This window comes from Alosa pseudoharengus, unplaced genomic scaffold (genome assembly GCF_046254945.1).
Source record: "Alosa pseudoharengus isolate Yale_2024_CS ecotype anadromous, Long Island Sound unplaced genomic scaffold, YU_APseudo_1.1 YU_APseudo_1.1_scf_9, whole genome shotgun sequence".
Classification (NCBI taxonomy): domain Eukaryota; kingdom Metazoa; phylum Chordata; class Actinopteri; order Clupeiformes; family Clupeidae; genus Alosa; species Alosa pseudoharengus.
In genome coordinates, this window is record NW_027468881.1 from 34728155 (window position 1) to 34735472 (window position 7318).

Genomic DNA, 7318 nt, shown 5'->3' on the forward strand with positions numbered 1-7318 from the left:
ATAATGATGGTATATGGTCATGTAAAGGACAGATAGAATTGTTGTTTCATTCCTAACAGCCATCCGGGACATACACTATGCAGTTCTGCATCCCAGGCTGGAACATATACCGCAAAAAGAAAACCTCTCACAGCTCATTGCTGACTATATTGCCAAAGGACACATGATAGAAAGCTTCAGGCAGTGCCAATAAGGCTAAGGCTCTGGGTGGTATTTGCAAGGTTTTACCTGTCTTTTTGGCAGCTAGCTCACTAGCTTTACACCAAAACTAGTTCTGCTTTAAAAGAATCATTGTAATTTATATAATTTGCATTTTAGGTGTATCATGATATGACATATGACTACAGGCTGCTGCAGCCCTCAGATTCAGACAGATGTATATTTACAGTAAATTCACACTAAAGTATGTTTACTGTATTGTAACCTTATTGTAACGTTATTGTAAGCCTCTGACAAGAACACTGTCAAAATCTGTTGTGGAGAGTGGGAGCAAGGAGATGTTTTTTCCCCAACTACGGAATTTTACAAAAAATCATCTACATTCTGTCAAATACTGTAGTTTCTCCTAAAGAATTGTAGGAGAAATATCTGTGATTACATAAAGTGATACTTAAATTAAACAATAACATGATCACATATACAGTAGGTCTGAGCTAATAAAGGTCCATTTATTCGAACATTGAATAAATGTTCGAATTCGAACATTTATTAACACTGTAAAATTGCCCTATGGGAAATTTTTAATTGATGACAGGAATTTACAAAACTTGCAACATGGCATCATTTGATTCAAAATATGTAAAAAACACAAAGCTTCCCTTGTTACTGCATGTATATACCAGGCTACACCTGGCTATATCCCAGTTGGGATCGGCTCTTGCTGGTCTATTTTACTTAAACTGTTATTTTTATTGAACTACTTTAATTTAAATGTTTTAAAATGATAAAATATACAATTGTATATGTGCATAGGCTACAACCCCCAATTCCAAAAAAGTTGGGACGATGTGTAAAATGTGAATAAAAACAAAATGTTAGGATTTACAAATCATGCTAACCCAATATTTAGTTGAGAATAGTTCAAAGACAACATAGATAGATAGATAGATAGATAGATAGATAGATAGATAGATACTTTATTGATCTTAATTGATCAATCATATCAAACATCAATCAATCAACCATATCAATAAATCATATCAAACATATTAACTGTTGAAGAAGAGAAATGTCTAATTTGATGCCAGCAATACATTAAAAAATGTTGGGACAAGCACTGTGTTGCTTCACCTCTTCATTTAACAACATTCTGTAAATGTTTAAGAACTGAGGAGACCAGTTGCTAGAGTTTTGAGAATGTTAATGTTAACAAGAATGTTGTCTCATTTTTGAACAATATAGAATTTCAGCTGTTCAGAGGATACCAAGTCCATGATTTCCAAAAAGAATGACACATTTTCATAGATCAGGACCATTTTCCACTTACCTCAGCTTGGGCCCAGATATAACAACCGCATTTCTGTATCTCGTCTGAATACAACTTCTTCTTTGCATGGTAGAGATTACACTAGCATTTGGAGCATCAAACTGTGCTCATAGACAATGGTTTTCAGAAGTTTTCATGAGCCCATACAACGATTTCCTTTACAGAAAAAGGTCTGGTTTTAATGCAGTGCCGTCTGAGGTCCAAAAGACCACAGCCATACTGTTTGGCAGCCCTGTCCTTTGTCTTCAAAGATTTTTCTTGATTCTCTGAATATTTTAATGAATTATGTACTGTAGATGATGAAATCCCCAAATTCTTCGCAATTTCATGTTAAGAAGCATTATTCTTATATATTATTTCATTATTTGCCACACAGGTTTACACAGATTGATAATTACCTCCACATCTTTACTTCTGAGAGACTCGTGAAATGTTCCTCCTGTTGTCTTTATCATTACACAACTTTTCCAGCTTTTTGTTGCCCCTGTCCCAACTGTTGCTGGCAACATGTTCAAAAGGTGCTTATATTTTCCATGAAATTCCAACATATGATATGTTGTTTTTGTTCTTTTTGCAGCTATGGGCTTACGAGATTGGCAGATTATCACATTCTGTTTTTATTTGCAACGTCCCAACTTTTTTGAAATTGAGGTTATATATAATTGCTGCTCAAAAATACCAAACTTCACCTTGCACAATACAATCAACGTGGGAATTCCACATCTTTGCACAGGCATGCAGCATACCGGTGCAAAGATGTGGAAATCCCACGTTGATTGAGAAATGATGCTGTACTATGCAACTCATGCTAAAATCATTCATCTTATTCATTTACTCTAAATTTGTCATGAAATTCTTAACAAGACAGAGCTGGGCATAGCGAGTCATTTAGAGCCATCATTCCAATGTGCCTTTCCTGCAAAGCAGCTGTCTGACACACCTGCATTATTGCAGGAGATTTTCTGCCGGTTTCATCATGAGATCAAAAGATCATCACAGTGCAGTGATTTCTACTGTCCTTCCTATTTCCTTACTGGTTATTTTAGTCATCCAGCTAAAGTCATTAGTGGTTATTTTCCTCTTGCCTCTTTGGCCATATGCACTTGTACAGCCATTGAGATGAATGACCATCATAACCTGCTACAGAGACCTGGTTGGGGAAATGAAATGCCCTTTTAGGCAATAACAACATTTGTTGTGAGATAAAGGGAAACAGATAACCAGGAGAGCTATACACCTGAGATGGGCCGGTCAATTTATTTTCAATTCTTTATGTAGTTTAAGAGCCCTATTTTCGTGACGCAAAACCTGGTGGAAAGCAGATTATTATCCCAGCTTTATTCTTATTTTGCACGTTTATTCTCATCTTGCACATCTCTTTTATTGAGCTAGGCGCCAAGGGGTGTGGCAAATAACGACCTAAGGAGGGGTCTGGCGCATTATCTAAAAATCGCTATCATACACTACCTAAAACGCATTACGCCACTGACCAAGAGAAACCTGGTCAGAAATCCATGGCGAGTTGTATACATATGTTATTATGACCGCCGCGCAGCGAAGCGGCGGTCATATAGGTTTAGTCAGATTTTTTTTTTCTTTTTTTTTTTCGCATGTCCGAATTTCCGTCAAGGATTCCCGGGACACTGAAAGACCGGGGTAGACGAAACTGCCATTTCATGTATAGCGCCACCTAGTTAAACACAAAAAAGTAAAAATTAGGTGTTGTAATCGCAGGTATCTGTGACCTAGCATAGTCAAAACTGCACGAAATTGGAAGTGTAGGATCATTATGACACCCTCTGAATGCACGCCAAGTTTCGTGGAATTCCGTTCATGGGGGGCCACACAATAAATTAATTTATGTTACTATACACCAACTGGCCTGTAGGTGGCCGGAGACAGTTTTCTGTGAATATCTCGAGAACCGTAGGGCCTAGGAGGTCCACCTTTTTTATGTATGTTGGTCTTAAGGGGGCATGTCAACCCATCCCATTACCACTTATTTCATGTATAGCGCCACCTAGTTAAAAATTAAAAAGCAAAAAATGAGGTGTTTTCATCACAATATCTCTGGCTGACATGGTCAAAACTGCACGAAATTAAAAGTGTAGGATCATTATGACACCCTCCGAATGCATGCCAAGTTTTGTGAACTTTCGTTCATGGGGGGCCTTACAATAAAATAATTTATGTGTACATTTAGTGACCGTACACCAACAAGGATTCCCGGGACACTGAAAGACTGGGGTACACGAAACTTGGTGGGCATGTAACCCCACATGGATAGCATGGAACCATCGTTTTTCGTTTTGATCTGTAGCCCCCCCGCTGTACTGGACCCCCCGAAAGGAGGGTAGGGCAGACACAGTTTTCTGTGAATATCTTGAGAACCGTAGGGCCTAGGATGACCATTTTTTTTCGTATGTTTGCCTCCAGGGGTCATGTTAACCCATTCCATATGCACACATGTGCATAAACAGATACACACGCACACACATACATTCACAGTAATCATACGTATGACACATACTCACATAGTAGACATATGTACGCATGCATGCACATGCACAAACACACATACGCAGGCAAACACACAAGCACACACACACACACACACACACACACACACACACACACACACATAAACATAAACGTGTACACGCACACATGCACACAATTCAAGAATTTCTCAGAATTATGAACAGGCAAGATGGGGGTGGGGTTGTATAAAATGAATTTTACATGTGAAATCTATGAACTAATCATGTTTTGGTACTTGTTGTCTAGCAGATACCAGTGAGAATTGAGTGTGGATAATGCAATTTAGTGAGACAGTTAAAATCATATAGGCCTTTCAGCGTGATTTATTTTTGTTTATCTAGTTTTAAGAGCGCATTATCAACAGCGATATGGCCGGGTGCACAAAGCACCTTACTTCTCTCATCCACAAACCTGCACAAGCAAACAGTCATGCAAAACATTAAAAAATTACACAATTACAATGGGAAACATAATTAGAATAAAGATATTAAGAAATACATCTCACAATGAGTAGTTATTCACCATCATTTGCAAATTGGTAATGACAGATAAAAGTGATTATAGACGAGAGGAGAGAGGCAAATATGAAGCACAGCTGAAGACACACTGTCACGAGATGTAAGCAGCAACTCCTTTGCAGGATAAATGTTTTTTATTCAGTCATTCGAACATTTTGGGGGTAAGTGTTGCTTTTTACAGGCTATGTTTTCGATGGTAACCCATTGTCAGTCAATAGTGAAAGTAATTAACTGTGCATAACTGTTTTGTCGTTGACGGACACCACGTTGAAGTAGTTTCACTTTGCCAATGAGTTTAAATAATAGACAAATGCGTGTAGGCTATACTCTGCTAGGTTTTAGCAAAGCTTGGTTTAGTGGAATAACTGTTCCATACGGTCTCGTGTGCAAGCAGATTCCTTCAAGCCGCTGACTATCAAAAAACAAGCTTTTCGCCAGTGACCATGTGTTTTAGACTACGATAATACGGCCCTAAAACACTCCAACAGGCCACAGGCTAAATAAAAATCGCTATTAGTAGGACACAAAGCAGAATATTGAAAGAAGGGGGCACCAAGGCCACCGTGGCCTGTAAACCTATGATTTTCAAAGAGGCTTCACGGCCAACGCAAGGGGCTACGACGGCCATGGCCGTCGTGGCCTCCGTGAAATTCCTACCCTGCTCCCAATCATCCGTAAATTGATCTAAAGTGCATTTTACTCCGGATAATTCCTTTAATTGTTTATCGTTGTCTATTGCCCTTTCTCATGTTAAGTGGAATGTGGTCTATACCACAGGCCTGTAATGTGGATGGGTCCCTGTTGTGGTGTTTCAGATACTGTCTTGCCATGGGGTAGTTGATGTTGCCTGTTCGAATGGCATATTTGTGTTCTGCCAGTCTGTCCTGCAAGCGTCTTTTTGTTCTTCCTATGTAAAAGACTTTGCATGTAGGACATTCAAGTCTATAAGTGACAAAAAAACTGTTCAATGCCTCACTTAAGGGTAGAGGAGAGATAGACTTCTCGGCATAGTCTGTCTGCCTCTTCACCCCCTCCATGTTTGGCACTGTCCACTAGCCACTTGTACCACTGTCTTTATGCCTCACTGTTTGCGTGCTATATTAGCACATTTGCACATATGCATAACCCCCCCCTCCATGCCACAGCCGAACTGTGGCCACACTTATACTTTTTCTTAATAGTTCAATATATAGATATATAGACTTTACTTTACTTACTTCTGCATTGTTGCACTGTTGGTCTTACTCATTTGCACTATCACCATGACCACTATCACCATTGCACTACCACCATGTCACTCATTCACACAGAGCACCTTACCATACCTTACTATGTACAGGAAATCAAAGGATCAGTCCCTGCCTCAGTCATTGCCATTGCAAGCGCCTCTGATTGATTAATCACCACTATGTGGATACTGTTTTTAGAATTGATTTAGATTAAGTGTCAGTATAATTTGTATTTTTGTAAATTGTATTTTAGTATATTTTTATATATTGTATTAAGTGTCAGTTAGTATAATTTGTATTTTAGTATATTTTATTGACTGTCTATGCACAATTTCAACCAAATTTTGCTGCTCTTATTTTTTCATTATATGTGCCCTCTTATTTACTTATTTACTTACTTTTTTGTTTACTTGAATGTTATGTTTGTCTGTGGACTTAAAATTGGTAAAATATGTCTTGTCTCCACCGTGGGATAGTGAGAAACGTAATTTCGATCTCTTTGTATGCCTGGAACATGTGAAGAAATTGACAATAAAGCTGACTTTGACTTTGACTTTTTTGACTTTGATATTTAGCATATTCTTTATCTTGTACTGTCCTTATTATATTGCTTAGTTGTGTTTTTATATTATATACTTTAATTACTCTTTCTGCTGTTAGAGAATGTGTTTGTGTTGTATGTATGCTGCTGAGACCTTGAATTTCCCCTGGGGATCAATAAAGTATCTATCTATCTATCTATCTATCTAAAAGGATGTTTTAAAATGAATGAAGCGGTTAATGGTAAGCTGTTTTTGAGACCCAAAATCTGTAAATGTTTTGGTTTGCACTATTTGTACAGTGATTACAATGGTAACATTTGTAGGAACCTCTGGGCTTAGAGCCTAACCATGTTTGTTGGCTATCTGGTTTGAGATTACTGCGGACCAGGTTATCCTGTTGAGTGGGACATCTTCTGAAGCTAACTAGAGGTGGTTCAGGGAAGACTTGGCTCAGCACATCATCGCTTTCAATAATGCCCCAATTTCTCTTTATGATCTGTTTAATTTGTTGTGCCTCTGTACTGTATGTAGTGACAACAAACACTCTATCTTTTGTTTGTTTGGGTGTCTTTCTTTGTAACAGGGAAGATCTGTCCACGTGTTTGGCTCTAGTGTAAGCCTGGAGTGTATGTTTCTATAGCCCCATTCTTAAATACGTGTCACCATTTCCTTAGATTTGGTCTCAAAAACCTCCTCTTGTCACAAATTCTCCTGACCCGTTGGAACTGCCCAAATGGAACACTCTCTTTAAGCTAATTAAGATGGTGACATTTAGCATAAAGGTATTCCTATCAGTTGGTTTTCTATACTGACGTATGAAGGGATCCTTGATTGTCTTTAACAATAGGGGCAATTCCATGTCATGTCCATAATGCCCACTAAATGCCATGGTATTTGTATGATGCATTACATTACATTTGGCTGACTCATCTTTAGCCAAAGCGACTAACAACATGGTAAACAGTGATGTGAATGATAATCATAAGAGACTCTGTTGTATTG